We start from the raw sequence: 17,193 nt of genomic DNA, 5'->3' as shown, positions 1-17,193 counted from the left end.
GACAAGAGCATCATCTCACGCCATCCACAGGACCGCACAGGAGCATCATCACGTTATCTGCACGCAGACACTCCATCAGGCTCACTCACTCACACACACAGAGGGGTCACTATACAAACCATACCTCTGTATATAGTGTCAGCCTAGAGTCATGTAAATCCAGCATATACAAAGCGACATTGCAATGGTTCCTCGTAGCCAGGCATAAGAAGAAGCACAGCGTGTGCCAGTCAATGCACAGAGTGAGAAGAAGCGAGCCACATAGAGCAGGACAAGTTTAAGGAGCAGCAGCACAGTGCGCCATCCACACCCTGTACGGAAGCAGTACAGAAGCAGCACAGCCAGGCTGCATCCATCCTCCCAAGCAGCGGTATGAAGCAAGCTCTCATGGAGGTCATGAGGATGAATCGGATCTGCAGGATGGTGCTGGTCACTTGCTTAGGATCTTTCGTCCTGGTCATCTTCTATTTCCAAAGTATGTTACACCCAGGTAAGGGAGGCCTTTTCATGTAGCCGGCAAGGGATGGGGATGACACTGTAACAGGATGCACTGGGGATGGCTGGGGACCAATCGCAGCCAACAGCCTTGCTTCACCATTGATCCTAAGGATCCCTAAGTGCCTGGTTATATTTCATCATTTCATTGTGTAGCTAACATAGCACTGATTTAGCAATGTGTATATGTGCTTGTCATGGGTGGGTAAATGAATGAATAATTCATCAACTATCAGTCCAATCTAGGAGCCAGATGGAACCTTCAAGGAGCCAAGTGACATGTGCTTCTGTTGACAACAATAGAGACATAAAGTTGGGCACTAGCTCTCATTTTTGGCTGTATTTGAAACTTGGCTCCTCTGCAGCCTGGGCTCATTAGGTTTTCTAAAATTAAGATTTATCAATTTTATGAAATGTTTACTTTTATGTGGGGGGGGTTCTACTTATTTGATTTGCTGTGATTATTATTGGAACATAGGTGGCATTGCAACAATTGTAATTAATATAGGAAATTACATTTTCCTGTTTTTTTTGCTGGTAATTTCTTATTAGAACTGGTTTATTATTATAATTATTATTAATAATAATAATAATAAACACAAGTGGCATTGCAACAAATATAATATTTATAAAATATAAAACAAATATTTTAAATACAACAGTATACATGTTTATGTTATTTTGCTGGTATGTCATTATTATTGGAACCCAAGTGGCATTGACATATTTGTAAATAATATAGCAGAATACATTTTCATGTTTTCTTTGATTCTTTGTTTTCTTTGATTCTATGTACTTATTAGAACTGGTATGTTATTAATACTGGAACATAAACAGCATTGCAACAATTGTAATTATTATGATAGATTACATTTTGCCGGTATGTTCTTTTTAGAACTGGTATGTTATAGAATTTGGAACATAAATGGCATTGCAATAATTGTAAATATAACCGATTACATGTTTATGTTATTTTGCTGGTATGTTGCGTTTTCTCAAACCTACCCCTAATTACTGATAACATGACACATTTTCTAGATTGCTTCACATCACCGGTGAAGTTATTAGTGTTCTCTTGTCCACTATGCTGCTTATTAACAAAACTGTGTTTTCAATGGGATGGTGAAAAACAGGACCTGTTAGGACTCTCAGAACCAGAACTGGCATAGTTGGCAGCAGGAGGCGAATTATAATAATGGGGCATGGGACTGGCATAGCTGGCAGAAGGAGGTGTATGATAATAATGGGGCATACTACTGGCATAGTTGGGAACATGAGGTGTATGAAAATAATGGGCATAATAGTGGCATAGTTGGGAGCAGGAGGTGTGTGATAATAATGGGGCATAGTACTGACATAGCTGGCAGCAAGAGGTGTATGATAATAATGGGGCATACTACTGGCATAGTTGGGAACATGAGGTGTATGAAAATAATGAGCATACTAGTGGCATAGTTGGGAACAGGAGGTGTGTGATAATAATGGGGCATACTACTGGCATAGTTGGGAACATGAGGTGTATGAAAATAATGGGCATAATAGTGGCATAGTTGGGAGCAGGAGGTGTGTGATAATAATGGGGCATAATACTGGCATAGCTGGGAACAGGAGATGTTTAATGGGGCATAGTACTGGCATATTTGGGAACATGAGGTATATAATAATAAAGGGGCATAGTACCGGCATAGTTGAAACAATGAGGTTTATGATAATAATGGGGCATAGTACTGGCATAGCTGCGAACATGAGGTTCATGATAACAATGGGGCATAATACTGGCATTGTTAGGAACAGGAGGTTTATGATGGGGCATTGTACTGGCATAGTTGGAAGCATGAGGTGTATCATAATAATGGGCATAGTTACATAGTTAGTCAGGTTGAAAAAAAAACACACATAGTACTGGCATAGAAGAAAACAGGAGGTATATGATATTAATGAGGCATAATACTGGCATAATTGGGAATAGGAGGTTTATGATAATAATGTCATAGTAGTACTGGCATAGTGGGAAACAGCAGGTATATGATAATAATGGGGACATGCACATAGCAATTAAAGTACTGATTACAAAGATAAAGGCCCTGGTTGTCATTACAGGATGATACAGGTATTAATATAATAGCAGGTCCTATGTGTAGTGCTACAGCTTCAGCATCACTGAGTATTATCATCCCATGCCTCCCTTTTAGAAACAGTCCACCTGAATGTTGGACACTTAATCCATCACATATTTTGTGCATACTAACTGTGGTAGATGTCTTTTATGATTTACTTGATTATAATTGATGTTTAAATCTGTAACATCTTATGTTCATAGCTCATCAGTTTTCTGTGTGATCCACTTGACAGTTGAATGCTTTTAAACTCTCAGTGCATCTGGGGTGATCTTTGTTGCCATCTACTTTAGTATATAACCTAAACAGTGATGACAATTTATTTTAGTAATCATTGGCAGAAATGCTTTATTATGAGGTGGCAAAATTTTGTATTGTCTGTTAACACTTTTGTTTGATTATGTACTGGAAGGCCGCCTGAGATTCAAGGGAATGTTAATCTTTACGGGTGTCGGGCTTATGTGAGCATGGAGAAAAATTGCAAATGCGCTGTTTTTAGAAATGGCATTTATTGTAGAATACTATTTCTGTACCTGGTCGGGGGTTGTTTTTTTGTATTCACCAAACTCAAACAAGATTGAGTATTTTTAGAAAGTTTTAAGTAACCTATACAGGTTAATGCAGTGGTGAATACATTAATATATAATTAAGGAGCCAGTCTGTCTGATCCAGGAAACAACAAGCACTTTTAGGGAGCCCGAGACCTTGAGTTTCTATTAAGAGCACTTTTTTAAACGCATTGGCTGGCTATTGTGTTGTTTCCAGCCTGAGCTTATAAAACCTTTTTCCATCTAACTTTTAAGATATGTACAGTTTGGCAGACAGTTCAGTGAATTTGTAGTGCCTATTTATTTTACTTTTGAGTTGGTAAAAGTATATCTGTTAAAAATGAATATGGTTGCAAATCAATATTGAAAAGGTGGGTATGCGATTTTGTTATGTGTAAGATTGGTGACTTTTCGCAATTAGAAATCTTTCTGTAACAGGAATCTGAAATCAATTTGCTTATAGGGGATAACTGCACTTTGCCCATCATTATTACCCTTTTAGAGTTGTCTTTATCTTTTTACAGTATGCCTGAATTAATGCAGACAGATGTTTTACATATGTTTGCAGCTTTATTTGTGAATGTGTGTGTGCGTATATGCTGTCTGTATGTATGTATGTATATTTACATATATATATATATATATATGTGTATATGTGTATTAATTATATTTTTTTGTGTGTTTGGTTTAATTTGGCATTTCACATAGTTCCCCGGGTGCAGAATATACTAAAAGTGAACCCTTCCTTGGCATAGTAATACTTCAGATTTCTCAGCATAGCCTGTCTGGTTGTTCCACTTTTTGACCCAAACACAAGGCAAATACGATTATGATTAAGCCCGAAAAAGTGAAAAACGCTGAAGGTGGGCAGTTCAGGGCAGGGATAACAGTGTGACTGTGATTAAAGAATAAACGTTTATGTTCGGTGAAGATCAACAGAGTGTGGTTGATTTCCTTGATGTGAGACAAAGCAAATACAATTTACTTTGTCTCACATCAAAATTAAAAAAGGAATATGTTGGAAATTTTTGATTGACTAAAAGAGTATTTTTTTCACTTGGCTCAGTGAACCTGAATTTGCTTCATCCATGCATATTTAATTGAAATCTCTATTTTTTTAGGTTGACTTGGCAAAGTGAAAGATTTACTCCTTTAGTAAATCACCCCCAATGAGTGACTAATAACAAAGATACCAGACAAAGTAGCTTATTGTTGGTTAGCCATTTGCACGCTTCCTATTATCGTTCATTGAGGATTGTCTAGATAACAAATTGAGAAACAAAATGCTCAGAGCAAGGTAATGTTGCAGTAAGTGTCTGAGCTATTTGTCAGAAGAAGGATTGCTCTCATCGGCCTGCAATGGCTGTGCTAAGCACGGTGGGAGTTCAGACATACTACAGTGACACATGAGTATGCTTTAAAGGGAGGCATTGGCACTCGACTGCTTCCATTTATTTCCGTGCTAGAACAGCTGGGAAACAATACTATTTGGCAAAAAGTCATAAATGTAGTATGTGCGATCTAGTCATAAGCTGAAACAGAACATTTAGTATTCCCAATAATACCTGTACAGTATATCTGTCATGTTGGCAGTTACTCAGCTAACACCAAAAATATAGCTCTTTTCCAAATTCATGAAAGCCATGTTTGCTGGTGCAGACATCAGAAGAGGAAATCATTCACTTGCTCTTTGCAGGTACTTTTTTTCAGCACATTTGTTTTGTCGCTTTAACTCCTTGCCACCTACTCCCAGTGGCCCTTTAGGGGATAATAACACCGGAAGTCGAAGATGGGCTTCCCAATTATATGATTGCTGTAATTGGCTGTCACAGCAGTCACATGATCAGGAGCCCATATCCCACTGGCTTCCGATTCTAACCAGTGACTGGGAGCTATCAGTGGCAGCTTGGTCACTGTCTTGTGAGCACACGCTCAGCACAGAACAGCGGGCCGACTGACACACATATGTGTAGAGCCAGCCTTAAACTGTATTTCCACTTTTTTAGTCAAATTTGAGAAAACTTTTTTATATGTTTGTAATGTGTATCTGTTCACACAGCATGCCCCGAAAAATAATAAAAAAAAAGATATTTCTTACCTTTTGTCTTGTTGCAGCAGGCAACATGGCTGATTCAAAAGACTAATTATCGTGTGGTATTTCGCACAGTAATGTGTGTTGTGTTAAGGCAGCCAATGCAATACAATGTTTAGTTTTTTTGCCTTCGTCTCTTGGTACGTACTGAGCTTGTGTTTTCGAAATGAATGTCACCATGCAGTGTATAGAAGTTGTGTAGTACTGCAAGGCAGGAAGCCTGTAGACATAATGAGCATATATGGCTACCCTCATGCATAATTACCAAGTATACATAGAAAAAAAGGTTTATAAACCATTAGAAAGACCCTTTCACCAACATTTAAAAGCACAGAAAAATTAAGACTACTAAATGCTTAATTGCAGCGTTTTAAATTTGCATAATTTTTTTTTCTTCTATAGCATCTCTTTAACACATGTTCATATTATTATTTACATCAAGCTGATCTGTCTTCCACACCATGAAAATACTATGGGGGTTATTCACTAAAGAGCTGAAGGATCCAGCTGTAGCTTCGGCTGATCCTTTGACTCTCTTCGGCCGCTGGAGCCCTTTGGTTCAGTTATTCACTATAGCTCGTACAGCTGCCAAAGGCGGCCGAGCAGCTCAGCCGAGCCGAAGGCATGTACTTCGGCTCGACTGAACCGAAGTTAACAACCGAAGCAGGACGAACGGCCTGCCGGCCGCTCGCTCCGCAAATGACAGCTGAGTCGGAGTCAGCCATGATGTCACGGCTGGCTTCGCCCAGTTGTAATGACAGATCAGCTTCCCCAAATGTCCTGGGGACGCTGATATGTCATTAAACAATAACAACTGGGCGGAGCTGGCTGTGACGTCACAGCCGGCTAAGCCCAGTTGTTATTCATTGGCCCGGGACCTGCTTGAACACTCAAGCGGGTGCTGGCCAATAGGAAACAGTTGGGCGGAGCTATGAGAATAGGGGCGAACGGCAGCGAGTGAGCTGCCGGAGCTCGGGCTCAGCCGAGCCAGATGTTGGATCGGCTGAGTCAAAGTACTTCTGCACTTCGGCTGACTGAAGGCAACCAATGTACGGCTGAATTTAGCGGATGTACGGCTGAAACAGCCGTACGAGGCCTTCGGCAGCCGAGTGAGTAACCTTGTATATATTCTCTTTTAAAGTCCAACTCCTGCAAATGTTATGGTACAGTTTTGTAAAGTGGGGAAGAAGTTGAACCTCTGTCAGACTGCCTGGGTAAAAGTAGTTTTACAGCAACTTTTCAGAATTGCACTGTACAGCTATTTTTTTATTGATTTAGTGACACTAAACTCAGGAGTTAAACCTTAAAAATGCATTCAAGAACTATTAACAAAAATGTATCTTATTTGTGTATCATTCAGCTGTAGATCCTCAAATCATCTCTGAATTGGTGCTGACACTGTCCTTCCTTCTGGAGGGTGGGTACTTTTGTTCCCCATGGTTCCTGTGTGTGTTGTAAAGTAGCCACCGGTCCAAGCTCGCTCCAGTGATGGACTACAATCTCAATACAAATGAGTAAACTAAACGTGAGATTGTAGTGAGATTGGGAGCAAATTTGGAGCAGTGTCTACTTTACAACACACACAGGGACCATGGAGAACAAAAGTAGCCACCCTCCAGAAGAAAGGACAGTGTCAGCACCAATTCAGAGATGATTTGAGGAAATACAGCTGAACGATATGATTTTTGTTAATAGTTATGTTATTTGAAAGCATTTTTAAGATTTAACTGCTGAGTTTAATGTCACTTTAAAGGATTTTAAAAACAGACCTTTTGAAGGAATCTCAATAAAATTATTAACATGAATGCTTTTTAAAGGTCAGTTTGCTATTAGAGGTCTAAAGGATGTGATTGAAGAACACAGCAGCAGATTTTTGCAAACTGAATTACCACATATAAGAAGTGGTAATAATTGTAATTTGTGCATCCTCTTGTGCAACTCCATATCTGAAGATTTTGACACATAATATTTATTTTTGTTTTTTCTGATGTGTATATCATTTTCGGGAGTGTGTCCTTTTTTTATAACACTTATTTTTCTATTATTCCTGGGAGGTTTACAGTTATCAGAATATTTATCATAAGTAATACAAACTGCCATGTCTTAGCAATTCCAACAGATCTGTGCTCAGTATAGCATGCGCCACATTTTAACAGGATCACATTGGGTCATGGGCATAGCTGACATACCTCCTTGAATATTTTATTTTAAATTCTAGTGTGTAATTATGATCTAACATGTGGAACCACATGGTGTGCGGTGCTTAAATATAACCACCTTGGCTTACCAAATAATGGCATGCTTGACTAGCTAGACACTGTGATTGGATGGATTGGTATCTATTTATGTCATTTCATGTGTTCATGAGTCTAGTTATCAATGTTTTCACCCAAATATTAACAAAACTTTCCCCTAGAATTCACACATTTCCCACATAAGGTTAAATCAGAAATTGCATACTGCCATACATCCAATGCCTGATGCTTTGAGACGTGGCTTTTCTGTTGACAAAGCAAGCACATAGAGAGAGAAGCCAGAGTACAGAGGAACCTAAAATATGTGTCTCTACAGCTTTAAAAGCCTACTATGTAAAAACCCCAGGATTTTTTCAAAGAAAAAATACTCATATGATCCTCGTTCCTGCCTGTCTGCTAGACTAGTCTCCGCAGCTTACTTTCCCTTGGCGGTCTCTGGACATGTTACATTATCACGTCTAATGCAGATCAATTAGATGTGAGGATACCAAGGGAAATACCACAACTGAAGCGGAGGGCAAGAGAGGTGAGCAGTAACTGCCACAGGGCTGAGGATCAGGTGAGTATATTTTCTTTATTGTCTTCCTTAAACCAAAGCGAGCACTTAACCCTTGCAGTGTGGGAGTAGACCCACTGCAAGGGCTAATTTGAAGGAAAAAAAACCTGGAGTTTTTCTAAAATACTCTTCAACCTGTCAATTTTTTGCATGCACAGGGAATGAACTGTACATGCAGAGAATTGACAGGATCAGGAGCATTAATAATGGAAATAAAGGAAACTCACTGGAGACACAAATTTCAGGTTCCTCTGTAAACTGGCTGCTCTCTGTATGCACTTGTTTTGTCAATAGGAGAGTCACGTCTGAGAAACCCTCAAAGCATCACGCATTGGATGTATGGCACTCGGCAATTAGAGGGATCCTCCATACAGCTGCCTCTTTGACTATGGTTAATGTTATACAACCCTTTCTGTGGCAGGGACTGATTAATCACTGCTGTGCAGGTCTCTCAATGGGAGGTAGGTAGCTTTGTTGTTGTGCTGTATGCACAAACAGGGACATTGTAACTGAGATGATAAGCATGAACATACGGGTAGAGGAGTCGGCATAAAGGCCGATCATAGGTTGCCTGAAGTGGAAAAAATGGGATTTAAGGATAAAACAATACTGGGTTCTTGTATCATTTAAATGACATCATAAAGCAGATAAAACATTTGACCTTGGTTTACTTTTACCCATCAATGGTACAAGCAGAGAGTTGTATTGTCTATTACACTGTAAAGCAGGCCATATACGCCCGCAGAGCTTGAAAAAAATGTGCTTTTGGAACATTTGCTTGAGTTTCTAATAGTTAATGGGGTTAAATTGACAACCAATTTCGACTGTAGTAACAAAAAAAAATTGAAGGAGCAGGATGAAGATTTATTTTTTTCCAAAGGAAGGAAATTCTAACAGTGAATGATGTATTTATCTGAGAACTGCATTCAAAATCTATTGTTAAAATCAAATAAAATGTCGAATGATATTCAACAAGTCTTTGATGGCCAATGTATGTAAAGCCGCACTCAACAGCCAGGACCTCTATGTAAAAAAGTTTATTCCCAGGAATCTAAAATGTTACAGGCATGACAAGATCCACAGGCTCTGACATGTTTTGCCGAAAAGACTCAAGTCTCTGATGGCGTTATTGAATGTTTTGACCAAATTTTTTGTAGGAAAGTTTGTTTGAAAATCTACCTGTATATGGCCAGAGTAAGACAATTGGCTGGAAATAAATGTAAGCATGTAATGCAAGTTGGTAAAATCTTTCTGCATTCAACTGCACAGCAGAAATCACACTAGGAAGGGAGTGGCTAAGCAGGTGTGCTGTATGCACATGGGCTGACAGTACATACTGATAGGAGGAGAGAGCAGAGGAATGAGCTCATTAGTCTTCTGCTGTACCTTGATTCTACAGTCACAGGCTGTGGGCATGGAGGGGACCTAGCTAGATAACCCTGAGGGCTTCTTCACACCAAGTGCGGAGCAGGTGCAGAGCAGTTACAGAACGCATCACAAATGCATCCAATGTATTCCAATGGTATTTTGGGCTCTAGTTCACACCACAGCGTTCAGTTCCAGAGCATGTAGAAATACTGCAGCATGCCCTATTTTTTCTGCACATGCAAAAGCATAAAAATGCATGCAAACACCCTGAAACGCAGTAAAAGCCCATTTTAGGCTTAAAAAAAAAGGCACAGAATGTGGCAAAAACTCAGCAAAACAAACTGCAGTGCATGTGCAAAAACTCATGCAGATCTGGTCCGCATTTGGTGTGAACAAGCCCTAACTACAGCACCAGACTGGCTGTACTATCTGATAAAAGTAAAGTTGAGATAATATCAATCTGGTTGCAGTAACATTGTAGTCTTCTCTGATGAGCACCTGGTGATTTCTCCCATGTGCACAGTATTACGCTGCTTTCCAAGTGTAAATGCTCCTTTATCGTGGAAGAGATCTGTTGTCATTGAATTCAATCTAATGAACAGCGGCTGCACAAACTGCTATATAGATGATACAGAACAGTTATACTACTGTGTGGTACCAGCATTTAGATAACATTTACATCCAATTTCTTTTTTCTCAACAATAAATAGCTGTTTTATTACTCAGATGGGTTATTCAACGTAATACCTTCTCCTTTGCTACAGCAATATTTGTAAAGGAAATGTTTAACTGCATTTTTATTTTTTATTTAACCTCATGATAGATTTCCCAGTAAAATTTCCAGTTCACAAACCTAAAGATCACATAATGGTGGAATCGAAAACTAAGGATATTTAGTTATTGAAAGCCTTTTTCTCATGAAGCCATGTTTTATCACCAACCCAAATGGTTAAATTTCCTGCCACCCTCAATAGACAATTCATCGAACCACACAATTATCGCCAAGCATGTTTTAGGGAGTGTTAACTTGATATTATATTTATGGTAAATAGTGTTAAAATCTATATATTATAAATTACCATGAAATACTATATGTGGTGTATGAACTGGTAACATGAGGAGTTCAAATTTGTAAAAACCAATGTAAAATGTTTGTGCAGATGGTGAAAGCAACATGTGTAGTAAGGGCAGGTTCACACCATTTTCTGGACCAGATCTGGAACGCAGTGCATTGCGTTTTGGCCGCATTTGGAAATTATTTTTTAGCTTAACCCCTTCATGACTGAGGCCCTTTTTTCATTTTTTGCACCCATGTTATATTCCACATTTTAGGCCTGAAAATGACGTAAAACCCCCCAACATTATATATTTTCTGAATGCCAAGACCCTATAGAATAAAATGGTGGTAGTTGAAAATTTTTATGTTGCGCAATATTAGCGCAACTCCTTATTAAACCCCAAAATTTAGTGACAAATTTAATTAAATGCCCCAAAACACAACAAATTACCCATTTTTTAAATGAAATATAAAAGATGAGGTTACAACGAGTAAAACGATACCCAACATGCCCAGTTTACAGATTGCGTGCGACCGTGTGGGGGGGCGGCCCCTTCTTCGGGACGCAGAAGCGATCTGGCGACAGGTAAGTCACCAGGATCGCTTCTGTTGTAAAGCCGACAGTCGGCTCTACAAGTTTAAACAGACTCCCGGCGGCAAAAGTCGCCGGGAGTCTGTTTAAACAGCCCCGATGCTGGCGACGTACACTGTACGTCGTCAGTCACGAAGGGGTTAAAATGGTCTTACAGATGCGTTCCAGTGTGTTCCGGTGCGTTTATATGCATTTTTTATGCGTTTTTATGCGTTCCAGTGCATTCCAGACCAGACAAAATAGGAAAATCAGTATTTATCTGGTCTGGTCTGGAAAGGACTGTGTTCGTGTGAGCGGAGGCCAGAAATAGCATAGGAATACATGAGGATGCATTTTGAGTCTGGAAACAATCTGGCCTGGTCATGGTGATGATCTGGATATGGTGTGAATGGGCCCTAAAGTTCGATAATTGACACCAGGCAGAGTGACACTTAAACGTATTACTGTGCTGCTTGTTCTTACACTATACATTCATGGGCTGGAGAGGGCCCAGACCCGGGCTCAGAGGAAGTGGGTTGAAGGAAGCTGGCTGCCAGACTGAAAACATCTAGTGGCAGTAAAATAAAACTGGGGAAATCTATTAACTGAAGGTGAATATTGCAGCACGCATTGGCTTTGTTATTTAATTTTTTTAATGGGCTCATTATTTTTTATCTGTTTTGCTTTAATAGGTTTATCAAAATAAATACAAGTACTCTGAAAAACACTAAGGCTGGATTCACACTGTTCTGTTAGTACATAGAGCACATGTAACACACACACACATAGGTGTGAATAGGCCCATTTAGTTTTCCCTTTGGATTTGAGAAAGGGATAGTTCAGTGGTTAGGTTGAGGTGGGATAGGCTTCCCTGAAGAGATGAGTCTTAAAGGAACACCTAAAGGCAGTTAGAGTGTGAGATAGTCCGACAGGCTGGAGTAAAGAGTTCCAGAGGATGGGAGAGACTCTAGAGAAGTCCCAGAGGCGAGCATGGGAGGAGTTGACAAGGGAGCTGGAAGGCAGGAGGTCTTTGGAAGAGCAGAGGGGACGGTTAGTGTAATACTTTGAGACCAGGTTTGAGATATAGCCGGGGGGCAGAGTTGTGGATGGCTTTGTAAGTGGTTGGTAATATTTTTAATTTTATCCTTTGGGCTATTGGAAGCCCGTGGAGGGATTGGCAAAGGGGGAGTTGCAGACACTGAGTGGTTGATTAGGTGAATAAAGGTGCCCATACACTGCACGATTATCGTACGATAATCGTATGCGATCGGTTTTTCGTACGATAATCGAGCAGTGTGAACGGAGACGTGCGACCGTTTCTACTGTACGGTCGCACGTCTTCTGTCGAACCAGCATGTTCGAAAACCAGCCGGGAATCGTACGATTCTCGGCTGGTTAGAACGGTGCTCGGAAGACAAATGCCGAGCGGGCCGGTGTGCGCACGCGCACACTGCCCGTTCAGCATTGCGGTCATCGGAAGCCCGCCCCTCAGTGAGTGGATGAGTAATTTTGCGGTTTGATTGGTGAGGAAGGGGCGTATTTTGGAGATGTTAAGAAGGTCTATAGAAAGAATGGGATCTCTACATGAAATGTAACTTTATGCAGCAAAATGCATGTGTTTTGGTGCATCAAAATGGGCTAATGTGAATGGGGCCTAATAATTTGGATATATTAAAAATACAGATTTCATTATTAGTTTGTGGCGTGGAAACTATGATATGCGCTTTGCTGATGAAAACTAATCCCATTGGTATTGTACTATATCGTGATCAGTGAAATGGCCCTTGGGCTGTTAATTTAATTGTAATATGCAATGTTTAATTGCAACGGTCATGAACAATTATTCCTCCTAATAAAAGGCCTGTATTTTATAGCACGGTGAAATAGCCAAGGTTGGTATAAAATGTGTTGTAGTGTTCTGGGGTTTCACAGAAACACTTGGGTCGTCCAAGCATTTCCGTTTATGGCCATGCAGTAGGGAGGCACAGCACACAAGTTGAAGATATTTTATCATTGGAAAATCGTAACAATTGGACATGGTTTGCTAATCTTTCTGATCATAGATCTGCTAACTGGTCGTAGATTTGCTGATTTTCAATGAATATTGTTTGAGTATCCAATAAACATGAATAACAATTCAGCATTTTAGGAGGTGACAGATAATGCGGGAAATATGGGTCAAAATAATTTTCCAGTGTAAAATGTATGTATTCCATAGTGCTTCAGCAGGGTCACACCACTACCGAAGTACATGCATCTGATTCAATGCAAGACTTTGGCTGGCAGCTCATGTGCAGATAGGGTAAATTGCAGTATACAACAGAATAAAGTACACTGGCCATGTAAAGCACATTTAGTCCCTTTTATTAAAAAGAAAACACGATCTGTTCTCACAAACAAATGTACAATGCCCAGCATATAACAGTAACATACCTCTCTAAGGCTGGGTTCACACCTGGGCGCACGGAATATGCGCGTTTGCCACGAGTTTCACCACGATTCGCGGTAAAAGAAACGCGACAAATGCGCATTTACGAGGGCTATCTGGCTGTATCCTAATGGATACGCGCGGAAAATACAGCCCAAAGAAACTCCTGTACTTCTTTGGGCGTAGGGCGTTTTTCAGCGCGTTCCTACGCGCTGAAATACACCCGGTTGGGAACCATGCCCATAGGCAATTATTGGTTTTCACATGTTGAGCGTTTTACAGTGCGTCAATCAGCACTGTAAAATGCCCAGGTGTGAACCAGGCCTATAATCCATACTGCAGGTTGTGTCATGGCCCCATCACGTAACATACTATGTTGATGCTAAAGGTGAACTGTGGCAATATGCCTGGCCAGTGCCAGTGCGCTCTGTTCTGTTGTTATATTGATTTTGATGTGTTTAATTGTTTTGGAGACATTTTATCAGTAGCACAATTGCTGTTTAAAAATTAAGTACTGACTTTTAGTTTTCTCACTCATGATCATTTCACTACAGAACATTTCTTGGTTATGCAAGAAAATATTTGTCAAAACCTAAAGCAGAGCTAGACCCACCAATTTAATGTCTCCCAAAACAGTTCCTTTTAACGTATGCCAACTGTTGAGGTTGCCAGTGTGCTTATTTCAGTTCTCACCTAAACTTTCAAACCCTGAAATGGCTCGTGTCAAAAATCATTCTGGCAGTGGTCATCCTTCGTCCTCAGAGATCTGTTGACTAGAACTTTCTAAGATAGTGCACAAACAATTTTACAGGTAGGCTGCATTGCTAATTTTTTTTTCTCAAAAGCTGGTTGAAATGGTTAGAAACCTGTTGTGTGCACCCAGCATTAATATTGCATACTACATGGCCAAATGTTGGTGGAAAACTGAATATCACACCTATACTGCTAATGCTAGAGCATACAGTATAAAGACATTTTAGATACTTGTGTACTTCCAAGCTTGTGGCAATGACTTGAGGAATGCCCTTTTCTGTACCACCATGACTGTGTTGCTACACGCTAAGCCAGGTCCATAAAGAAATGGTTTTATTTGTTTGGTGTGGAGGAACTTGAGTGACCTGCACAGAGCCCTAACTTCAGACCTATTGAACAGCTTTGGGTTAAATTGTATTGCCAGTCGTGAGCCTGGCCTTCTTGTCCATTATCAGTATCTGGCCTCACAAACGCTCTGGGCTAAATAGGCCCATATTCCCATAAAAATACTCCAAAATCACACAGAAGAGTGGAAGCTGTACTTGGCATAAAAGGGGGACAAGACCATATTAATAATTATGGTTTTGGGATGGAAGCAAGCTCATAAAGTCGTGATGGTCAGGTATATAAAAACATTTGAACCTATTTTGCATATTGGTAACTCCTACCCTGGGAGCAGCCTCTTGCTTTTCTTCCCCAAGCCTTGTCTTGTCATCTGATCTTGTCAATGTGCTACCGAGCCTTGCTAGTTGACTGGAGTAGGAAGGTGGCAGCACAAGGTTGGCCAAGGTGGGGGAGCAGAAAGGCTTTAAATGTATGGGATGCATGTACAAGCAGGCAGACTGGGGGTATCTTTATTGTTTCAGCTCTGCTGCTCTTTGATTTTGTATCAATCCTGTTGTTGCAGTTTTCTATGGATTTCCAGCATGGGCCCCTTTGCTGTGGGATGTATATGGATATCAGTATAGACTGAGCCAATACCGCTAGCTACAAAGATTTCTACCAGTAGGATAAGATGGTCATACAAAACAAATGTTTTAATGCAATTCTTCAACAGCTCCAAAATTTATGGAAATTTACCACAAAAGGAAACCCAGTCAGCTTGTTCTGTATATGGCCTACATAACTGAATAGTATTAATCAATAGTGATTTGATGGCTTATTTTCAGATTGAAAGACCTTTCTGTTCTCAACTGAAACAAACATAGCCAAATGTAAAGGAAGTATTACTGCCTAGCCTGCCTAGAGGTGTGTTTACGAATGTTGTGTTCGTGCTCTATCATTTCCTTGTTGTCTTCCTAAATATAAATTGCATTTTGCGCCTAATCAGTTTTGCTCAGTGCATAAAGAGTAGTAGACATCTGCACAGTGCGGCTCTGCTGGAACAACTGTTGGTGACTTCCAAACTGCACAGACTGCTAGGAGGCCAAGCGAATTAATAATTAGCTTTGTTGTCACTAAACATAATTATGTTTGCATAATGAAATTTACTGTGCTGTTGTCACGTTTAATAACGATGGCCTGATTCTTTCTATTACAGGCAATCTGCTGTGGCAGATTTAATAAATCTGAAATATACAGTAATGAAACTGGTCAGGTGTGAATTTGGCATTGCACAGATGGCTATAGTACTGCAGTTCTCAATGGCGGTTTGGAGTACTGAGGCAGGCCACAGCGGGGTAGAGGCAATTATGAAGGATGCAAATAATAAGTGAAGATGCACTTTATTAGTATTTTAGTTACTAGGCTTTTAGAAGTATATTACCTTAGTTCCCCTGTGGTGTACTGTAGCACTGAAATCATGTTTATTTGTATAAGATACAGTATTTGTTGGTTATTACTAGGTAACAACAATCACTGTGCCTCATTTATAATAATCAGAGGAAGTGAAGCATAGCTGCTATCCTTGCATATTCTAATCAGCATTCAACATCAATGACAGTTCCACATTACACATCATTTTGTTATATATGTGGGACTTCACTGGGGCTGATTAAAGAAAAGTGCCTGCCTTCAGCATCCAAATAGATTTAATCTGCTTTTATATCTCAACAAGGAAGAGCAAGAGCCTGCTGCTATCTATGCACATGCAGTAACACATAGTGATAATGAACTCTATTGCATACAATTTCATATGAATTTATGTGAATATGCAGTTTTAATGCACGTTGATGTGTGTTAGGCAGAGCTATACAATTTTTTTTGCTCGTGTTTATGATTGAATTTCACGTAGAGAATACGAATGGTAACGACACATTAATGTTTACAGTTCTGTATTTCAAAGCTTTTTTATGAGAGTTCAGTTCATTTTAACAGGCCCCTTTAAGTAGCCTGATTAAAGGAAACCTCTACTGAGTATGGAAGCCATTGTTGACTCCTCCATCTGACTAACACACGGGTGCCGTCCATTCAGTACTATACCTAGCCCTGACCTGGACAAGTTTTGCAGATAGGAGTTTTGACCTTGCTTCAGGCCCGGGTCTCAAAGTAATGAAGCTAGAGACAGCCAGGTGACTAGTATTTACTGATTAAGGACATCAGTGGGAGCCTCCATATGTCTCTCAGGACAGGTTTTCTTTCAGGAAATGTTACTGATCAAAGACTTGTGAATCATTTAAAGCAAACCGATGGCTTGCTCATTTAGGGTAAAGCAGCAGGTTTTGCTCATCCCCAGCAGCACACTTGGAAGAGTGGTGGATGCCAAACAATCTTTAGCCAGAGTTATCAGTGGCGGTTGAGTGGGATGGATAAGCACAGACTTCTTTTGCAGGCAGTAAGGTTTTTTTTTTTTTGGCACATTAAGGTGCCCATAGACATGAGTTGACAACATTTTGAACCAGTCACCTCCAGCCAGATATGAAGACGGTCTCATGTCTGTGGGGAATCTTTAGACATGTCTCACCATATTGGGTTTTTTAAGTGTTTAGAAAACCTATCCCCATTTCAATATTTG

At 40.1% G+C, this 17,193-nt stretch overlaps 1 long non-coding RNA gene across 1 annotated transcript in view; it reads left to right on the top strand.

Annotated features, from left to right (window-relative positions):
- The first annotated feature begins 242 nt into the window (after window positions 1-242).
- The window catches only part of LOC108789020, a 97,833-nt gene continuing 80,882 nt past the window's right edge, over window positions 243-17,193 (top strand). Inside the window, exon 1 of the long non-coding RNA XR_001941372.1 lies at window positions 243-490. This is a non-coding gene — a long non-coding RNA (uncharacterized LOC108789020). The remainder of the gene's footprint in view (window positions 491-17,193) is intronic.

Source organism: Nanorana parkeri, unplaced genomic scaffold, assembly GCF_000935625.1.
Source record: "Nanorana parkeri isolate BGI_ZX_2015 unplaced genomic scaffold, ASM93562v1 scaffold369, whole genome shotgun sequence".
NCBI classification, from domain to species: Eukaryota; Metazoa; Chordata; class Amphibia; order Anura; family Dicroglossidae; genus Nanorana; species Nanorana parkeri.
This window is presented reverse-complemented; position numbering and strand designations above follow the sequence as displayed.